Source organism: Dermacentor albipictus, chromosome 4, assembly GCF_038994185.2.
Source record: "Dermacentor albipictus isolate Rhodes 1998 colony chromosome 4, USDA_Dalb.pri_finalv2, whole genome shotgun sequence".
NCBI lineage: Eukaryota > Metazoa > Arthropoda > Arachnida > Ixodida > Ixodidae > Dermacentor > Dermacentor albipictus.
In genome coordinates, this window is record NC_091824.1 from 29428216 (window position 1) to 29447395 (window position 19180).

At 44.9% G+C, this 19180-nt stretch overlaps 1 long non-coding RNA gene across 1 annotated transcript; it reads right to left on the minus strand.

Annotated features, from left to right (window-relative positions):
* Positions 1–2641: 2641 nt before the first annotated feature.
* Positions 2642–9811, minus strand: LOC139059618 (uncharacterized). Its single transcript, XR_011514246.1, has 2 exons — positions 8476–9811; positions 2642–3424 (listed from the first exon to the last, which is right to left on the minus strand). It is a non-coding gene; the product is annotated as an uncharacterized lncRNA (long non-coding RNA).
* Positions 9812–19180: the final 9369 nt, after the last annotated feature.

A 19180-nucleotide genomic window follows, 5' to 3' on the forward strand; every position in this document is an offset into this window, starting at 1 on the left:
TAACTTGTTCTCAAGCTTCTTTATCAGCCTCCAAGTCTCTGCGCCGTATGTCAGCACCGGTAAAATGCACTGTTTGTATACTTTCCTTTCCAATGATAACGGTAAGCTCCCATTCAGGAGCTCACGATGTCTGCCGTATGCGATCCAACCCATTTTTGTTCTTCGGTGAATTTCCTTCTCGTGGTCCGGGCTCCCTGTGATTAATTGGCCTAGGTAAACGTGCTCCTCCACAGACTCTAGAGGCTGACCTGAGATCCTGAAATCTTGTTCCCTTGCTAGGTTATTTATCGTTATCTTTGTCTTCTGCGTATTAATCTTCAATCCCACTCTTACACTTTCCCTGTTAAAGTCCTCAATCATTTGTTGTAACTCGTCTGCATTGCTGCTGAGTAGAACAATGTCATCGGCAAACCAAAGGTTGTTGAGGTATTCGCCGTTGATCTTTACTTCTAAGCCTTCCCAGTTTAATATCTTGAATACTTCTTCTAAGCAGGGAGTGAATTGCATTGGAGAGATTGTGTCTCCTTGTTTGACTCCTTTCTTTATAGGCATCTTCCTAATGTTCTCGTGTAGAATTAAGGTAGCTGTGGAATCTCTGTAGATATTTTCTAGGGTATTTACGTAAGCGTTCAGTACTATTTGATTACGCAATGCCTTTATCACTACTGGTAGCTCTACTGAATCAAATTCTCTTTCGTAATCTATGAAATCCGTATAAAAAGTTAATTGTACTCTGCGGATTTCTCGATAACCTGGTTAATGACATAGGTGGGATCCATTGTAGAGTAACTTTTCCTGAAGCCAGCCTGCACTCTTGGTCGACTAGATTCCACTGTTGTCCTTATTCTGTTGGAGATTATTTTGGTAAATATTTTATATAATACTGGGAGTAAGCTAATGGGCCTATAATTTTTTAGTTCTTTAACGTCGCGCTTTTTGTGGATTAATACAATGTTTGCATTCTTCCAGTTTTCTGGGACCTTTGCAGTCGATAGACACTTCGTACAGAGAGCCGCCAGTTTTCCTACACTCTAAAAATTTTAACACCCTTAAGGGTGTAAGTGACTTGTCCCATGGGTTACACCCTTTTTGGGTGTATTGCTACACCCCAAGCAACGGGATGCAAATTAACACCCCACAAAAGAAGGGGTGTTAATATGACGTCACCTCGCCTGTGGGTGTAAACCAAACAACACCCTTTCTATATGGGGTGTAACACAGACACCCCCACCTTTCAATATGGGTGTAGCTTGGACAACACCCTTCCAAAAGGGTGTTATCCCTGCAAGCATTTTAGCGTTCACTACAGCCATGTAGTTAATGGGCAGACTAGCTGTTGTGAATGCTGCCTAGCCTTAGCTATGGTACTACCTTGTTCAGTATGAGCCAGAATCAGTGAGGCGTCCTCATATTGCGCTTCTGATCCGTCATGTGGTAGCATAACGTGCGACCTTTTGAGGCAAACAATTTAAGGTTTCGCCATTGCAGCAAGGCACAGAGGCCATGCTTTTCGTAATCTTCCTCTGCAGTGATAGTACACTGCCGGCAGGATTCAGAGTGCAATAATAATGCGCGCTGCACTAAGGACACAGGATCTCCCGCACCTTGGTGCACCAGTACTTATAACCCCGTGGAAACAGCACACAGCTAAAAGCATGGATGCATTTCAGAAATAATTAAAAACCTCCACTTTTCTTGGTCAAAAATTTTCGCAACATCAGCTCAACCAGGAGGGAAAGACACCACAGCTCATTGTTGTCGCTCATATTGAATGCAATAGAGCACAAGCAATGCATGGATTGGCGACGGTAACAAGTGCAGTACTACAGAAGCATATGTTTGCCTGTCAAGCATTTTGCCGTTTTAAGCACACATTTTATACATCTATTCATCAAAGTTGTCATTCATCTTCACGGGATGCTTCTACTAGTACGTTCACACATATGACTTAAAGGTAGCACTGAAAGCCAAAGAACAAAGTGCTTCCACGCCGAATAACGTTTCAGCATTTACAAACAAAACAGCATGTGTAGCTATGCATGCTGTTCAATATAGAAGCATGCACTATTTCCTGAAATATATGTATGCTCCATTTACTGCCAGTGACCTGCTTATACCCAATATTTTAGTTTATTTTTCACCATGTGCTTGCATTGAATATTCCACAGCCATTGTAAGTTAAGCGACCAAAATAACAATCAGCTAGTCTAAGGTTACCTACTTGAACAAAATCATTGTAAAATTTGTGACGAAATGTCAGAAGAAAAGTATTTATTTCATTAGAGAGAAATAGTTACATAATAATGTTTGCACATTTTAAATGTAAAAAGGAAAATAAGGAGTAAAACCATACCAATACAAAGACATAAGCACCGAATAATGGCACAGGCTTGCTGAATTAAATTTTAAGCAGAACAGTTTTTTTAATTACCTGACTACGAACTATCACATGTTTTCATTCGAAAAGCACTGCATGTTGTTATAAAGTACAAAAATAACCAGTCACATCAGTAAGAACAAGTACGAGTGTGTCTTTAACACAAGGATAGAAAGTTGGGCGAGTTAGTACAGTAACATGATCTTGGATTGTAGCGCGAAGTGACACTGACATAGACTAGATAGAAGCAGACAAGATGAGCGCTAACTCTAAACTAAATTTTTATTGAAACGAAGAACATATATATATATATATATACAAGACGACAAACAAAAGCCATCAGCCATCGACTGCGTGGCAAATCTGAGTGCAAGCTATTCTCTTATCAAGTATACCTGTAGGCAGTGCGACCAATGTGCTCCCAAGATGTATGAGGCATTAGTCATTGCAGAGTTGTAAGAACATGACAATCCTAGGATGATTATGTTCTTGAGGCATTTTTCCCCACTTTCCATCTTTTGAAACGTGTATAATACTTTAGTCATGAAAACAAAAATGCTACAACTGGCGTGTGATAAATTTTGCGTCTTATTTCCTAGCAGCTCATTGAAACGAGCCACGATGACAAATTCAAATGCCGTTACCTCATCAGAAGCTCAAATTTCTTAAACACAAACAATACCAGATAGGCATTAGAGTGAGCATCACTTAAATACATTACACTGGTTTAAAGTTATTGCACCACTTTGTGCCAGGTAAAAATGTTAGAAACATCAGAAATGTTAAGATTCTACGGCCAACCCTGAAAACTAAATAAAAAAATCATTAAGCTTTCTTAAACGGGTACAGGAGCTTTACAACTGGCCGTCTTGGTGATGGACACGCAGATAGATGAGCAGCCATTCCACTGAGACGAGAATGTTGAGGGCTTCGCATGGAAGTCTGCGAGACACTGCAGAGTAGTTCTTGGTCCACATGAAGGACGTTGCTTGCATACACATCTGGGCCACCATACTGAATGCATGATGTTACCGGAACCTTTCCCCCCTGCATTGTGGTAAAAAAGCATGGTTAAGTTTATACGATATTTAATATGCAAAAAAGGAGGTGAGGCATGCAGACAGGACACTAGAGTACAGAAGTGAACATGAACACGAAAAACGTGAAAAATTTCATTAAATTGTTTTATCGGATAAAATTTTTATACTATGTGTCATTCATTATGAGGGTTCATAACTACAACATATTTAATATATAAGCAGGTAGAATTATCAGCTTGCTCAGTTTGCACAAGCTCGTTTGAGGCAAGAAACCGAGTTTCACAAACACAACCTCAACATTCTTGATTGAAAAAGGAACACCTCAGATAACATGCAGTCCTGTGAGTGGGCATTGCACAGTTCAAGAAAAACAAATTAAAACTCACAGACCGAAAGCGAATTAATTGATAGGTTTTAGTAGCACAAGGGCATCTTTGGCCAATGAGCGCCAAGTCTATACTGCAAAAGATGAACTTAGTGCATCTTTACAAAGCAAATATATAAAGATGACTAATCCCTCTCTGCACTACAGTTGCTTTCCTCTAGCGTGAAGTCATTTTAATGCATGCACACGTACATACACACGCTACACCCAAGTGTAACAGCTGCAGAATTAAAATTGGGCAGCAACAAAGTCGCAACCTTTAACCATTGATCCCAAGCTGTACTAGTGACTGGAGGTAGTACTAATATCGCCAATGACGAGTCGCACTCTTTCTGCCCGATGTTACGCTGCTCTTATTGTCAAAGATGAGTTACAGTCGGCATTGAGGGAAAGCTGCCCGCAAGAGCAGCTCCTATTTTTGTGTTATTTCTAACCAGAGACCAATGAAGTAATATATCTTTAGACTGAGAATGCACCGAAAAATTGAGTATGTAAAAAATTTGGTACATTTTTCCGGAATTAACTTGGGGGTTAACGGCTAAAGAGGCAATCCAGAAACTAGAACAAGTTTTGACATGTTTGCTACCAGTGAATGCTAGAAAATATGTTGGCATTCTGTAGTTTTGTCCAACAATGTAAAAGGGATTATTTATAACTGAGGAAATAAATGGAAAAGTATCATGAATTATATTTCGTAAATGTAATGCAGAATCACTCAACTTCTGTTACTATATAATCTCCACTTGATTAACCTGCACTTTCTGAACTAGTTCAGGAGGTGCTGCATTTCACTACGCATTCCACCAGTTCAACGTGGCAGCAACTGCATGTTGTGATTTGTTTTACTTAGTGCAGGCTTTGTACAGGGCGAGTTCACAGCATTCCCTGCACTTGGCCGAAAGGTAGTGCATGTTTACGCAGCAGGTGTGGTGCCGCTTCTGCACGAGCGAGGTGTAGAAATAACAGTTTCATACAATAATTACTAGAGGGAACTCTGACGTTAGTGTCCACAGGAGATCGAACAAGAACGGCTGTACCAGTATGGAAATTATGGGAAGTACATGGATTTGCCTAAACTTCGTCTGTTTGGCTTCAAACGGCTTTGTGACTTTGTAAACTAGTCATTTTCAACAATATACTGTGTAATAAATAAATAAACATTAAAATCGTCCGACAACAGGATTCAAACACAGGAACTCTAGAACAGAAGTCTGATATTGAAACCATCAAGCCACGGAGGCATGTAACAACAAGCGAGTGCAACGCCCTGATGAATTTATCGCGGGCATACCAGTGCCTTGAGACGCTTGGCGCCTTTTGATTTGGCCACCTGGACAAGCTCAATCGTTGCAATTAATAGCAATTGTGCATGTTGGCGGCGTCTTCAACACTTCGAAGAGTATAGACTGCGCTGAAATTTACGACAATAAGATTTATATAGCGTATAATATACCAAGCCACAAGAACGTCTGAATTCACAAGCACGAATATCAGACAAATCCATGTGCTTCCCATCATTCCCATTGTGGTACGACTCCAGCACCAGAGTTCCCTATAGTAATTACTGTAAGAAACTATGGCAGAAACAGGAGTAATAAACTAAGTTTTGCTGTCCCATAAATCTTACTGGTCATTAATTCCAAGTTTTAGTGCAGTCACATGTCTAGTAGGCAATTGTGATATTTTGCATAAACACTGCAAAGCCAACTGTGATGAATGTTCACTATGGTAAATTATTTATGATCGAGTAGCATAGACTACTGAAGCAATCTCTGGAAAGCAAGTTAAGTAATTTTCTTATTAGCAGCCTTTAAACAGCATTCGAGCATATGACACATGCACCTCAGATATGCAGATATTTCCTTGACTCGGCAAGAAGCGATGCTTCATGTTCCACGAGGCTACTTCTATCAAAGCAGTATTGGTGCTCTCTAAAGACAATGCCAATGCAGATGATCCAAATATTTTTCAGGGGCAACAGTTACGCCTGAAATCATGCTAGATTAGTTTTTTAAACACATGCTGAGCATGTTAGAAGTGTTTCTTAAAGTCCTCCTATTTATTAGACTAGTCATATATCTGTACACAAAGGCTACTAATTAGGTCCCATGCTATATCATCATCTTAACAAAAACTTCACTTAGTAATACACATGCTGTGATAAGATTTGAGACCACAGTAAGATGCTGAACAAGGTGAATTCATTATTTTTAAATTGATGCTCCTGTTCTTCCAAACGAGAAGAAATGATACTGAGGGTCAAAATTTTCTGAATCACAGCTGGAAGATGCCAGGGACGGCACGTGGAAACTTATTTGTAACTTTCTATTTAAATGTAGAAATGATAAAGGGAAATGAAAATGGTAAAAAAAAAACCAGGCATGGGGGGAGAACGAACCTACAGCCTTTGCATTAGGCATGCGATGCACTAACCACTGTGCCACCGAGGCAGCATTCAACCGCCCACAATGGCCCCTCAGATTGTCGACGCTCGAACACGGCCGTAGTACCACAGTGGTTAGTATATCACATGCGTAATGTGAAGATTATGGGTCCGTTCCCCACCCACAGGTGGATATCTTTTAATCCACTTTCACTTACCTAGAATTTATCATTTCTGTACTTCATATAAAAAACTTAAAACATGTTCCTGTATGCTTTCCTTGGCCTCATTATCTGCTGGCTTCTTCCAGTTCTGTTACTTCCAACACTTATACGTATTCTAATCTGGTAAGTAAACAGTTTTGCATGATGCTGGAATGCAATACAAAACATTATTGCAGGGCCGTGTTATGTAGAATGCCTTACATTGCCCAGGCAAGGTGTATTAATGTCCATCTGAAAAAAAAAAATTCCCACTCTAGGCAGAAATGCTGTGTACTGCTGTGTGCAACAGGGTTTAACGAAAACAACTTGTTCAGAAATAAAGCCACCAAACAACGAGGAAATATGAAAACTAGATGAAAATTTGTGCAGTTGCGTTTTAAAAATTTAGCACAGCAACAGATGAAGACATAATGAAGGAAGCGCGAAGACGGTTTATTTTGGACACACGAGGCAATATACTTGAAAGATGCATATGAGCTTACACGTGGAGAAATATTGTTTATGTAGCAGCTAAACTACGAACAGGCCTAGAGCACACTGATACAAGGTGTCGAGCATGTAAATCTTATCATGCCCTTAAGTAAAAGAAACATGGCTGTTTCTCATGATTCGCTACACATGGCTGGCTCACACAACTTAGCCACTTCTATATATGCCTTGTAATTACCAGGTGGTCTGTATGACATGTGCAAGCTTTAAATATGTATAAGTGCCACGTAGCTAGACAGCACCAAGGTAATGTCGTTGCCATCATTTTCAGGAAGTGAAACCAATTCTTGCATTTTTCCTAATTAGGTAATTAGTTATTAACAATTATTCAACTGCTCAAATATTTTATTCATAGCAAAAGTGTCAGTGCGAAAATTGTAGAGCATCCTGAAAAATTCCCAATCCAGCTTTCTACTGCTCAGCAGGTGCAACAAATTTTTTTTCAAGCTTGAAAGAAGCCAGTGAACACATGCAAGAAGTGCCATGGAACTAACCGCTCGTGCACCTGAACACCATTTGGCTCTTCCTTTCATGCTTGAAAAAAAACTTTTTGAAAAGAATATTTTAGAAATTGATTAATTATTATTGACTATGTTTTAGGCAAAATGCATGAAATAGTGTGACTGCCACTTCCATTTTCGGCGACATGAATTGACTCCATTCGCATGTCCAAATCCAGCTATTCATGGTGCGTGTTTTGAGCTGGTTCTGTAATTTAGGCTGGTTTTGACTAATTGAAGCTTCGCACCCTAATAATGGAATCAGCCTAAAAAGAAATTGGTACATAAACGGTCGCTGTCAGTACTCCATACTCCTTTAACTTAGTGCAGTGCTTGTGAGCCAAGAAGTTGGTAGTTCTAAGCAGTATTTCTCATTTTGACCTGGTGTTATAGCCCACTTACTATGATGCCATGCTGCTCAGTCATGCTGGTCCCAGCTTCAATCTAGGCCACGGCAGCTTCCCTCCAATGAGGGTAAAATGCAATAACGCTTGTGCACTTAGATTCAGGTGTACATTAAAGAAGCCAGGTTCTCAAAACTTTAGGTTTTGGAATGTAAAAGCCCATAATCTTATATTAAAATCTAAAGGTGCTTTATTAGGAGCAGGGGCACAATTTTGAGCTTTTACTGCACTGCCATGGCACCAAGAAGCTCCAAGTAAATAAAAACAATTTCTTAGACAATGTACATCTCTTGCCAACATTTACAAACACTTCTCTGCATGCACCTCTGTTGCTGTTATATTTAGATCCGTATGCCAAGGCGGGTTATGATGTTAGAACATGTTACAAACTTTTTTTTTTACCGCTTTAAAGTTGTTGGTTATTTTGCATCTCACTGTGTGTCGAACGCACATTTCAGTGCATCAATTTCTTCAGAAAGTGCACTCCTCTTTATTTATTTATGCATGCAAAAATGGTTCAGAAGAACTGCTTTCTGAAGGTCTGTATAACAAGCAAAAAACAATTCTATGTAGGCTGCACAGAGAGAAAGGATTGGTTTGTAAATATGTTATTTAGTTCTTAAAAAAAGAGGCAGCTGTCAGTATTCTGTTACAAAGTAAAAATTGCCCCTACCTGGCTCTGCTTCATTTTCCGATGTTGATGGTCCATTCGGGGGCACTCAACTGATAGGCTGCACTTTGGCGATGTCGGGTGTGCTGTCACCAGGCAGAAGGGCGATCGACATCCTCACCAAAAGTCGAGTCCAAACGCTATAAAAGAAATATCTCATCATTTTGCTATCAGTTTTGTCATCTTGCGTGTTTCACACACGGCCGTCAGTGAAATATTTCGTCACTTGGATACTGAAAGAAATTCAAGCATTTTCTGGCAGCCAAGCTGATGATGATGATGTGTGGTGTTTTATGGCGCAAGGGCCAGGTTTGACCAAAGGGCGCCATGACAAGTGGTAATGTTGATGTATTATGGAAGATGTGACTTGGCTGTAAACTGGCCTAAAAATTGTCGCTGTAAAGTGCGTAAAATCTACGTGCTATAAAATTATGGCGATGACTAATGACGAATACTATGAACATTAAAATCCATCGTGGAAGAATGATGCAAAATAGAAAATATATAGGATGGTAAAATTACTTGGAGCACTGCTGCCTCGCGGGAGCCCTTGAAACACAAGGGCCTAGAGGCATGTGCTATACGAAAGAGCTATCACAGCGGCATCCTCTGAAGAGAAGGTGGCAGCCAAGCTGAATACAGAGTAAATGGAGAACATTAAAGAGCAGATGCAGTTGTCACATTAGATTGATCAAGTACAGCAGAAATGGAAAATAAATCAGTGATACTGTGTCTGTTGGCTTTGAATGCAAGAAACGTAAAAACAGGGCCTTGCAGCCACGCCACTTTGAATTTCCCGCGTTTGCTACACCTCACAAGTTTGGCATCGTCCGGTACTCGGGGATAGTAACCGCTTAAAATCAAGATGAACGAGTGTGAGCATAAATGAACAGGATACTTAACCGGGCAATATAGGCGCATAAAACAACTCACGTAGCGAAGCTACTGTCAATTACCCGATGACGCATCTGGGGGCGGTGCAGTTTGGGCGAACAATTCAAAAAGGAATGCGAGTTTCACTTGTTTCACGCCTACTAAGCTAACACAGAATTTGAGTTTCTTACTAAACTATACTGGATATTTACGCTCCGAATAAAACGCTGGAAATTTTGTTACGTCACATTGCATACGTATGAGTGAGGAAATTGCTTTTATTGTGTTCTGCCCAGACGGCATGCAGCAGCAACCACTCTCATGCAACAAAAACCATTAAACTGGTACTCGCGGCACGGAAAACAAACACATCCAGCGCCAACGTTACGCCTCTTGGAGTTAGAACTAAGCACGATCAAGCCAGTTTTCTAGCCTTCACAACGCCATGAACACGACCAACATCGAACGAAACAACACTCTGCGCTCGAAAATTATTACCGCTTCCATTTACATACCTATCGCCGCCACAAGCAAAAATCGATGGGCTAGCCGTCCACAACCCACAGCTTAGACTGGAAGCAACACATTGCGGTAACGAAAAACAATTTCCACGCTGACTTAGCAGCTGCGGTGTGCTCTAAGTGCCAAAGTTCTCGTTTGCCGCGCGAAATTCACACCATGACGACGGGCACTGCATCTTTCACATGAAATATTGCACGCTTTGCTCCGGAACTCAATAGGAGGGCGAAACGCATTTGCACGTAACTGAAATCCGCATGCCGGAAACCCGTCGACGCTTCCGAGAACGGGGCGCACAGCCATACACCCGTACGGCGGCTTGACTTGGACGTGAGGCACTTCTATCAAACATTTCACATGCGACATGTTTCACACCGATTGCGCGAGCACCAGAAAATGACGCAGGTCGCATTGCGACGCCGAGCAGACGTGCAGCCACCGATGCGCTGTGTGCGCGGATAGCAGAGAACAAAACTATACGAAACGTTAGACGCGAGAAGATGGCGGCTCTCGTTGAGGAGACGAAGCGCACGAAGCAATGACGCGCGAATGAATGTTGCCAACTGTTGGTTCCGCGTTACGCCGGCGGTGGCGGCTTTAGTGGCGTGTGTTGCGGCTGTCTAATTTTTTATTTCTTTTCCTCAAACAGTATAGCTAAGATCAGTTCTTTGTTTGAATTTTTAGCTGTGTCGTTTGGCATTGTCTTTGTCTTTTTATGCTATAAGCGGCCAATTATGGCCTCTCAGGTTCGCGCGCGCCAGCTTCGCGCGCAAATCTCAGAGGCCATTAGACAACTCGTTAGGAAGTGCCGTTATTGTCGTTGTTAACGTTTCATCATCCTTTCTTCAACTGAGATAGAAAGGTAGTGTCCCTTTTCCCGGGATTCGGAGGGGGCGATCAAGACGGCATCGCTCAGCGGGGGCGGGGGAGTAGGTTGGTGTTGGTTCTTATCGCGAAATTCGCGAACCCTGCGATTTTTTTTATAACGTAAGCATTTCTATATTTCCCCAACAATAAAAACCATCCGTCCATCAGTCCGTACAGCACGATATCTTGCAATATAGAACCCGCAGCAGCGAGTGAATTCACCTTCGTGCTAGCTCTCGCTTCAACGCGACCGAAGCGGCGAGAACACTGCGCTCACGAAGCTTTCAGCTTATGCCGCACTATGCGCTTTCCGCAGATCACTTTCAAGATAGGTGTACGCGCGTCTGTTTTCAAAGCGAAGTAAACGGTGAGAACACAGCGCGTGAAGTTTTCAGCAGTGGGAACACTCAGTCCATAATGCAGTTCGCTTTCAAGATACGGTTCGCGCGGCCGTGCCACAAGCAGCCGCGCTGGAAAACGGTTGATAATGGTTCGACGCGGATGAAAAGGACTAAAGAGCGATAACGGCTCAAAACGAACGTAACGTCACCAGCGCGCCTGGCCCCGCCACCTGCAGTACTTCGCTTGCGCCGCCGACCAGAGCAGCTCGTGTCGCCGCAGCGCTGTCGCTTATACTTGTCGGATCAAGTCTCATAACATTGATAACGACATGGACTGCGTGTAGAGGAGGAAGAGTCACAATGCTTACGCACACTTGGATAAATTCGAGAGGAGTTCCTGTGTGATTTTTTTACCGGAAATGTACAGTCAGCGGTGGGACCCAGAGTTGACAATGCCTGTAAGAGGGGTGCCAAGCTTTTTTTTTTTGTGAGAGTCTTGCCCAGCTCCCAAAGATCTACTCAAGCTAAGACATGCTGATGGCTGTATGTGTTTTTTTTTATTGTCGCATGCCCTCGAACCGCCACGAATCCTACAGTGTAATGGCATTAGAGCAGTATTCACGCCCAAAGGGAAATGCAGCCGGTAATTTGGCTGCCTAAGGTTTGCGGCCCGGCGGCAGCTGCCCTCCCGTCCCCCGTTTCCGTTGACAAGTTAGGGGGAGGGGTCTAGAGCAATCTTACACCCCCCTCCCCACAGTGGCGTAACCAGAAAATTTTTTCGTGTTAGGGGGGGGGGGGGTCCCAATTGACCGTGGAGCGGAAAGGAGCGGGGCCATTTCCACAGCAGAACAAATTTTACTGTTAGTGAGCGTTGCAAGTGCCCGGCGTGCCCCACTTGGCTACGCCGCTACTAGCCACACCCCCCCCCCCCCCCCCGCAATCGACGCAAATCGAGCTATCAGAACGTGCATGACACGCATGCATGACATAACATGAATGACATGCCGCGAAGCTAGCATGAATGCCGTCACATCATCATCAGCAGCAGCTTATTTTGACGTCCATCGCAGGACGAAAGCTTCTCCAGCGATCTCCAATACCCCTGTCCTGTGCTAACTGGTTCCACGTGTCTTCAAGTTTCCCAATTCCATCATGTCCACATTATTCTCTGCCGTCCTCGACTGTGCTTCCCTTCCCTTAGCACCCATTCTGCAACTCCAATAGACCAGCAGTTCTCTCCCTTACGCATTGCAACGTCTGCCCAGCACGACTTCTTCCTCTTAATGTCAACCAGAATATCAGCTATCCCCGTTCGCTTTCTAATCCACATCGATGTCTTCCAGTCTATTATCATCATACCTAATAATTTTCATTCCATCGTTCGTTGCACGGTCCTCAACGTCTTCCCAAGCTTCTTTGGTAACTTCCAAGTTTCGGCCTCATACGTTAGTAACGGTAGAAAGCAATGGTTAGCAGTAAGCTCCCTGGTCATGATTTAGTAATGCCTGCCGTAAGCTCTCCAGCTAATGCTTTATTTTTGTTAATTTCCTTGATCAGATGCCCGTGCGAGTAATTAACCTCAATAAACGTATTTCTGCGCAGGTTCTAGAGGCTGACTGCCGACCATGACATTCGTTCTCTCGCCAGGCTGCGGAACACTACTTTTCTCTTCTGCATACTAACTCTCAATCCGACTTACACTTTCTTCGACAAGTTGAGTATGCCAACTTCGGCGTTGCTCAGCAACTTCGGCGTTGCTCAGCAACTCAGCAACTTCGGCGTTGCTGAGTATGCCAATGTCATCTACAAACCGTAAGTTGGTGAGCTATTTACCGTTAGCCCTCACTCCTTACCATTCCCAGTCTAACTGGTTGCACACCTTTAAGTATTCAGTGATAGCATTGTAAATATTTTGCCATTGATCATATGAAGCCTTTTGCAGATATCTGGCTATGCAAAGTCTGCGCGTTAGGGTCGTCCGTTCGATATCATCATTCGTGGGAAACTTCCTTTTGACCACTGTTCGGAGCCAGTGCGCTGCTGCCTAGGTGCCCCGATCTAATCATTCCAGCTACCTGATTCAAGCGCAGGTAGCATGCGTTTCATGTATAGCCAATATCAACGCCTTAACTGGCAATGTTCATTTATCATATACTGTAAGCTTGTTCACTTACTCCCTTATAATTAGGGTGTAAATTAGAAAGACTGGGGTGTTCCAAGGGTGTTTTCTTGTTGAACTCCCTTCTGCGTTAAAAAAGGGTGTTTCGAGGGTGTTTACAGGGGTGAAAAGACGAACACACCCGCATTACACCCATAAGGGTGTGAAAATTTTAAGAGTGTAGCATTATGTCTCCTCCATCTTTGACTAAATTGACTGTTATTCCATCCTCTCATGCCGCTTTTCCCCGTTTCATGCCTTGCAAGGCCTTTCTGACCTCATCTCTAGTTATAAGAGGAGTTTCTGTATACTGCTCATTATTGTTTTGAATAGAGCGCTCCTGAGTCGTCTGGCTACTGCAAAGGTCAGTATAGAGTTCTTCCGCTGCTTTTACTATATCTTCCAGATTGCTGATGATATTACCCAGCTTATCTTCTAGCGCATACATCTTGGCTTGTCCTATGCCAAGTTTCCTTCTCATTGATTTCAGGCTGCGCCCAGTTTTTACGGCTTCTTCGGTGTTTCTCACGTTATCGTTTCGAATATCACTTAATTTCGCATTGTTGATCAATTTTGACAATTCCGCGAATTCTATCTTATCTCTTGAGTTGGACACTTTCATTCTTTGTCGTTTCTTTATTAGGTCCTTTGTTACTTGGGAGAGCTTGCCTAGTGGTTGTCTTGGTACCTTGCTTCCCACTTTACTTGCTGCCTCTGAAGCCAGCCTCACTACGGTTTCATTCATTACCTCTATGTCATCATTATCTTCATCTCTCTGTTCTAAGGCTGCATATTCGCTTTCAAGTACAAGCCTATATTTCTCTGCTTTTCCCCGTACTGCCTCTCTGTTGACATGTTTTTCTTGACCTATTTTACTCATTCTCTGTTTAAATTCAGCTTCCACACGCACACACACACACACACACACACACACACACACACACACACACACACACACACACACATATATATATATATATATATATATATATATATATATGTTGTAAGAAACTGCTTTACTCCAGCCGAGCTCGTGCTGCTACGACGAGGATCAAGCTGCGCAGCTGTTGATGATATGTACAGATGCAGATGTCTGATGGATGATGATATGTGAAGATTGTGAAGTTGTTAATAAGGCAAGAGTCGCGCTCACTCTGATTCCCTCTCACTTTGAAAGCGGCCGCCTGGCCGCGCGCAAGTATTATGAAATGTGTCGAGTATATTGTTTTAAACGAGAGCCACAATGGCTGTCCAATGTCCAATGTCAGCACAATGTGTCCCTCGGCAACGGTGATCGGACGGCATTATAAGGGGCGAAACAAGGTAATTGATAGGTGACGTCTGTTCAATGACCGTATAAGGTACAATATGGCACGTAAGAATTTTTTTGCACAAGCAGAGAACGCGCACAGGATTCCCAAGAACTTCGTCGCCAATAATAATATTTGGGGTTTTACGTGCCAAAACCACTTTCTGATTATGAGGCACGCCGTAGTGGAGGACTCCGGAAATTTTGACCACCTGGGGTTCTTTAACGTGCACCTAAATCTAAGTACACGGGTGTTTTCGCATTTCGCCCCCATCGAAATGCGGCCGCCGTGGCCGGGATTCGATCCCGCGACCTCGTGCTCAGCAGCCCAACACCATAGCCACTGAGCAACCACGGCGGGTAACTTCGTCGCCAGGAGAAAAAGACGCAGCACGGTAAGTCGAGTCGTAACGAGATTTGCGAGCGTCCTGGAAGACGCCGCTGTTAAGGCGGACGAGGTGACGGCAGTCTGCGAGGCGAGACAAAAACTGTTCTGAGAAAGGAGGTGCGGGAGGTGCAGGAGCGGAAAGGAACGATCCATCAAGAATAAACAAGCAAAAAAGAAAAAGGTGAAAAGCCGGTGGTGCGTTGCGTAGCCAAGTAGTAGGCGAGTGTGACGAACGGCAAGATTGCATCCCAGTTCATGTAGTCGGGGCGGATGTGCATCGCAATCTTGTCGGAGAGGCTACGATGAAAACGCCATTACGGCCATTACAATACAACGCTTGCCATGTGAGGTCGTGCGAAGAGGGCCGCGCAAGTCTATTCCAACAGCTTCGTAACGCGAAGCGGGGCAACGCAGAAGTTGCAAAGAGCCAGAAGAAGCTGTGCTCGCTCGTTTGCGGTTTTGACAATAAACGCAGGACGCAGCGTACTTCGCGACGAGTGAAGACAGGCTAGGCCAGGATCAGCGACTTCGTATTCTGTCGAAAGTCTTGTAAGTCTTCTGGTAGCCTAGATGACCGGCCGTCGCATGATCGTGAAAGGCTTCGAGCACCTCACGTTGCAGAGGACGCGGTATGACCGGGACCCATTTCTTGCCATCGACGGGATAAATGTAGCGAAGTAAAGCTCCATTGTGCAGCTTGGATTGATTAACTTGTCGACGAAGCCGGGCGTTCGGAGGTGACGAAGAACCTCCCATGTGTTGAAGAATAGTTCGAATGTATGGGTCGGCACGTTCGTGGGACACAAGGACAGATGGGTGGTCGGGTCTTAGCCAATCGCGGGTTGCGATGGGTGAAGCCGGTTAAGAGGACTCGGGACGTATGCTAGTCCGGAGAGGTGATGGTGAATCGTCATGGTTAGGCAGAGGGTAGCGCGACAGAGCATCCGCATCTGGATGCTGCTTTCCAACGCTGTAGGGGACATCGAGATCGTATTCATGTAAGCGCAGCACCCAGCGACCAAGGCGACATGCTAAATTCTTTAGCGATGAAAACCAGCACAGCGCGTTATGGTCGGTAACGACTGTAAAATGGCGATCGCGAAGATACGAGTTAAATTTTTGCACTGCCCAAAGAACAGCAAGGCACTCCTGCTCGGTTATGGTGTAATTCTTCGTGGCAGTGGTTAGTGTACGACTAGCTCAAGCAATTGCTCGTTCGCGGGAAATCTTGTCACGTTGCAGTAGAATGGCACCGAGACCATGACTGCTAGAATCAGTGTGAGGGATTGTGGGTGTGCTCAGATCGAAGTGGCACAGAACTAGGTCCCACATCAGGGCATTCGCCAGATTAAACAAAGCGTGCATCACAGGCGAAGATTTGACGGAGCGGGGACGCAAGCACAGCGAAGTTGTGCATGAAGATCCGGAAGCAAGAAGCAAGTCCGAGAAAACTACGCAGGTCCTTTTGACACAGCGGATGGAGAATTACGAGGACGGCAGCAAGCTTCTCAAGGTCCGGTAGAATACGCCCTTTGCTGACTAAGCGCCCCAGGACTTTGATGGTATTGCTGGCGAAAACTGCATTATTTATGTATTGAGCGACAGGCCAGTGTTTTCAAGACAAGCGAGGACTTCCTCAAGACGCTGCAAATGTTGTGAGAACGTGGTTGAATACGCTATAGTGACATTGAGATAGCACAGACAAGTTTTCCAGTTCTATCCATACGAGAGATTGTCGTTCATGCGTTCGAAGGTAGTAGACGCATTGCAGAGGGTAAAAGGCATCCCATTGAACTCGTAGAGCCCATCAGGAGTAACAAACGCTTTTTTTTGTCAAATTCGGAGATCAGTATTTGCCAGCACCCTGATCTAAGGTCAAGGCAAGAAAAATATTCGGCGCTGAGGAGCGAACCTAGTGCATCGTCGATCCTTGCATTCTTACGCGTGATTTTGTTCTGCGCATGGTAATCGACACAAAACGGCACTGAGCCGTCTGTCTTCTGCACCAGAACAACAGGAACTGGTACGTTTTCCTCGATGACTTTGCGCTCTGTAACAAACATGCGGTTTGGGCACCACTGAACAATGCGGGCGCCATCAGTCAGAATGCGGTGAGTAGCGACGGTAGTCATACCGAGGACGGGCGAATTGACGTCGAACAAGGAACGGTGCTTGTTCAATAGGGTGAGGAGATCTTGACTCTGGGCAGGCGTTAGGCGAGGGCTCATGGTTACCGAAGACTGTGTGGAAGAGGCATTAATTCGCGGAGATCTTGGCTAGGGTGGCTGTGTCCAGAGGGCGACAATTGCAACGGGTTGAATGGTAACTGGGCAAGCGACAGTTGATCCACGAGGTAAAAGTTCGGGGTCGAGTGTTTGATTTAAGGCGGTCAGCAATGCAGAACCCTCAGAGGATGGAATAAGACCAGGCGTAATCAGAATCTCACGAGATAGGCTATGGCCATAGGGTAGAATGAGTACGTCGACATCCACAATGTTGCAGGTGTTGACACTTATAATCTGTTCTCTAGATGGCCAGATAATGTAATCGGAGGACCTGACGGAGACGAATGCATTCTTCGTGGTTAGGAAGAGAATTCCAGATGGCATCCAGTTGTATGAGGCGCATACAAGAACAGAGAGAAGTCGATGCATGAGATAAGAAGTCCCACCCCAAGATGAGGTCGTGGGTACACTCACGAAATACCGCAAAAAATATGGTGACGAATTCCGTCTATGGACGCACGAACTGCGCGATTGGACGAATAATGGCGTTGGTCGCTACATGAAGAGGAGAGCCAGAGTAAGGCGTGGTCAGTTTTCGGAGGCGGGATAAAAGTCAGCACGAATAATTGCCATGCAGCGCCTGTATCAACGAGAACTTCGACGTATTTGCCTTCTACAAACACTGAAAACAATTTGGACGGCCGCTCGGGAAGAATTTTAGGCTGTCTAGTGGATGCACTTTCCCCTCTTAAAACGGGATCGAGGAGTTTTCTGAGAGGACGTTTGTGACATGAGAAGCGGGTCAGAGAGGCGACACCGAATGACGACTTGGAGAAGGCAGCCTGCGGCGAGATTCACGAGAATTCAGATGCCTGTCAGTAGGGTAGGAAGAAAAAGGTGACCGGTTATAAAAAGAGTGGCAGGACACGCGCTGAATGCCATTGCTAGATGCAAGCTTCCACGTTCCTCTGGAGCGCAGCCACGTGGCTCATACTGTTGACGCATTCGACAAAATTGTGAGATGTGCCCCGATAGCCACAGTAGAAGAAACCGGGCCTGACAGGACGCGGATCATAGTGGTACGGCTGCACATGCAATGGCGGTGACCAACGAAGCCACTGGAGGGGGGTCTACTGGGGTAGGCAGAGGGGCGCTAATGGCTGGAGAGAGCGCCGCAACGTCTGTATATGCTGGTGCCGCATGAGTTCAGGGGCCGTCGGAGCACAGTGCATGCGATGCGCATGCGATCTCTTGCCGAATGATGCCGCGCTAGCTGGTCGGTGGGGAAGGAACGGTACTTTGTGGACCGCAGGAAAAGCACCACCCCTGAAACTGTTCACGGACGGTGTCGCGGATCAGCGTGCTCAAGGTAATGGTCGAAGGGAGAGGAATGTCTGAGTATCGGTGCATAGGCGAAGGGACTGGAGCTCCTCAAGCCGCTGGCATATAGTTACCACCTCGTGTATGGTAGCACGATTTTGCGTAGCAAGGGCATTGAAGGCGACAGTGTTTATGCCTCTTATTATGCAGCGTATTCGGTTGCTCTGGGACGTGGTGGCGTTCACAGGCTTGCGCAATGGAAGGAAATCCTCAATGTATGAGGTGTACGATTCTCTAGCGTATTGGATATGCTCACCGAGCATCTTCCTCGCGGCATCAGCACGAAGAGCTGGGGCACCGAAAATCTGCAGACGTTGTTACGTGAACGTCGCCCAGTCAGGAAGATCTGTCTCGTGGTTCCAAGAACAGGTTTTCGTGACATCGAGCTGGCAGAACGGGATGTTCCATAATCTGCGTGAACTGTCCCACTTGTTGAAGTCACTTACGAGGTCGTAGTTTTGGAGCCAGCCTCTCTACGTCATCCCGGCGTTCACCAGCGAATACTTGAGTGCCGCGCTGGCGGCTGTTGATGGTCGCGACGCAAGGCGAAGGCTGCAGTAGAGCAGCGGCATCGGATGTGTCTGGATTCGCTGAAGCGAGCATGGCCGTTGGTGTTATGCGGCGACCCTAGCGAAACTAGTCGAAACT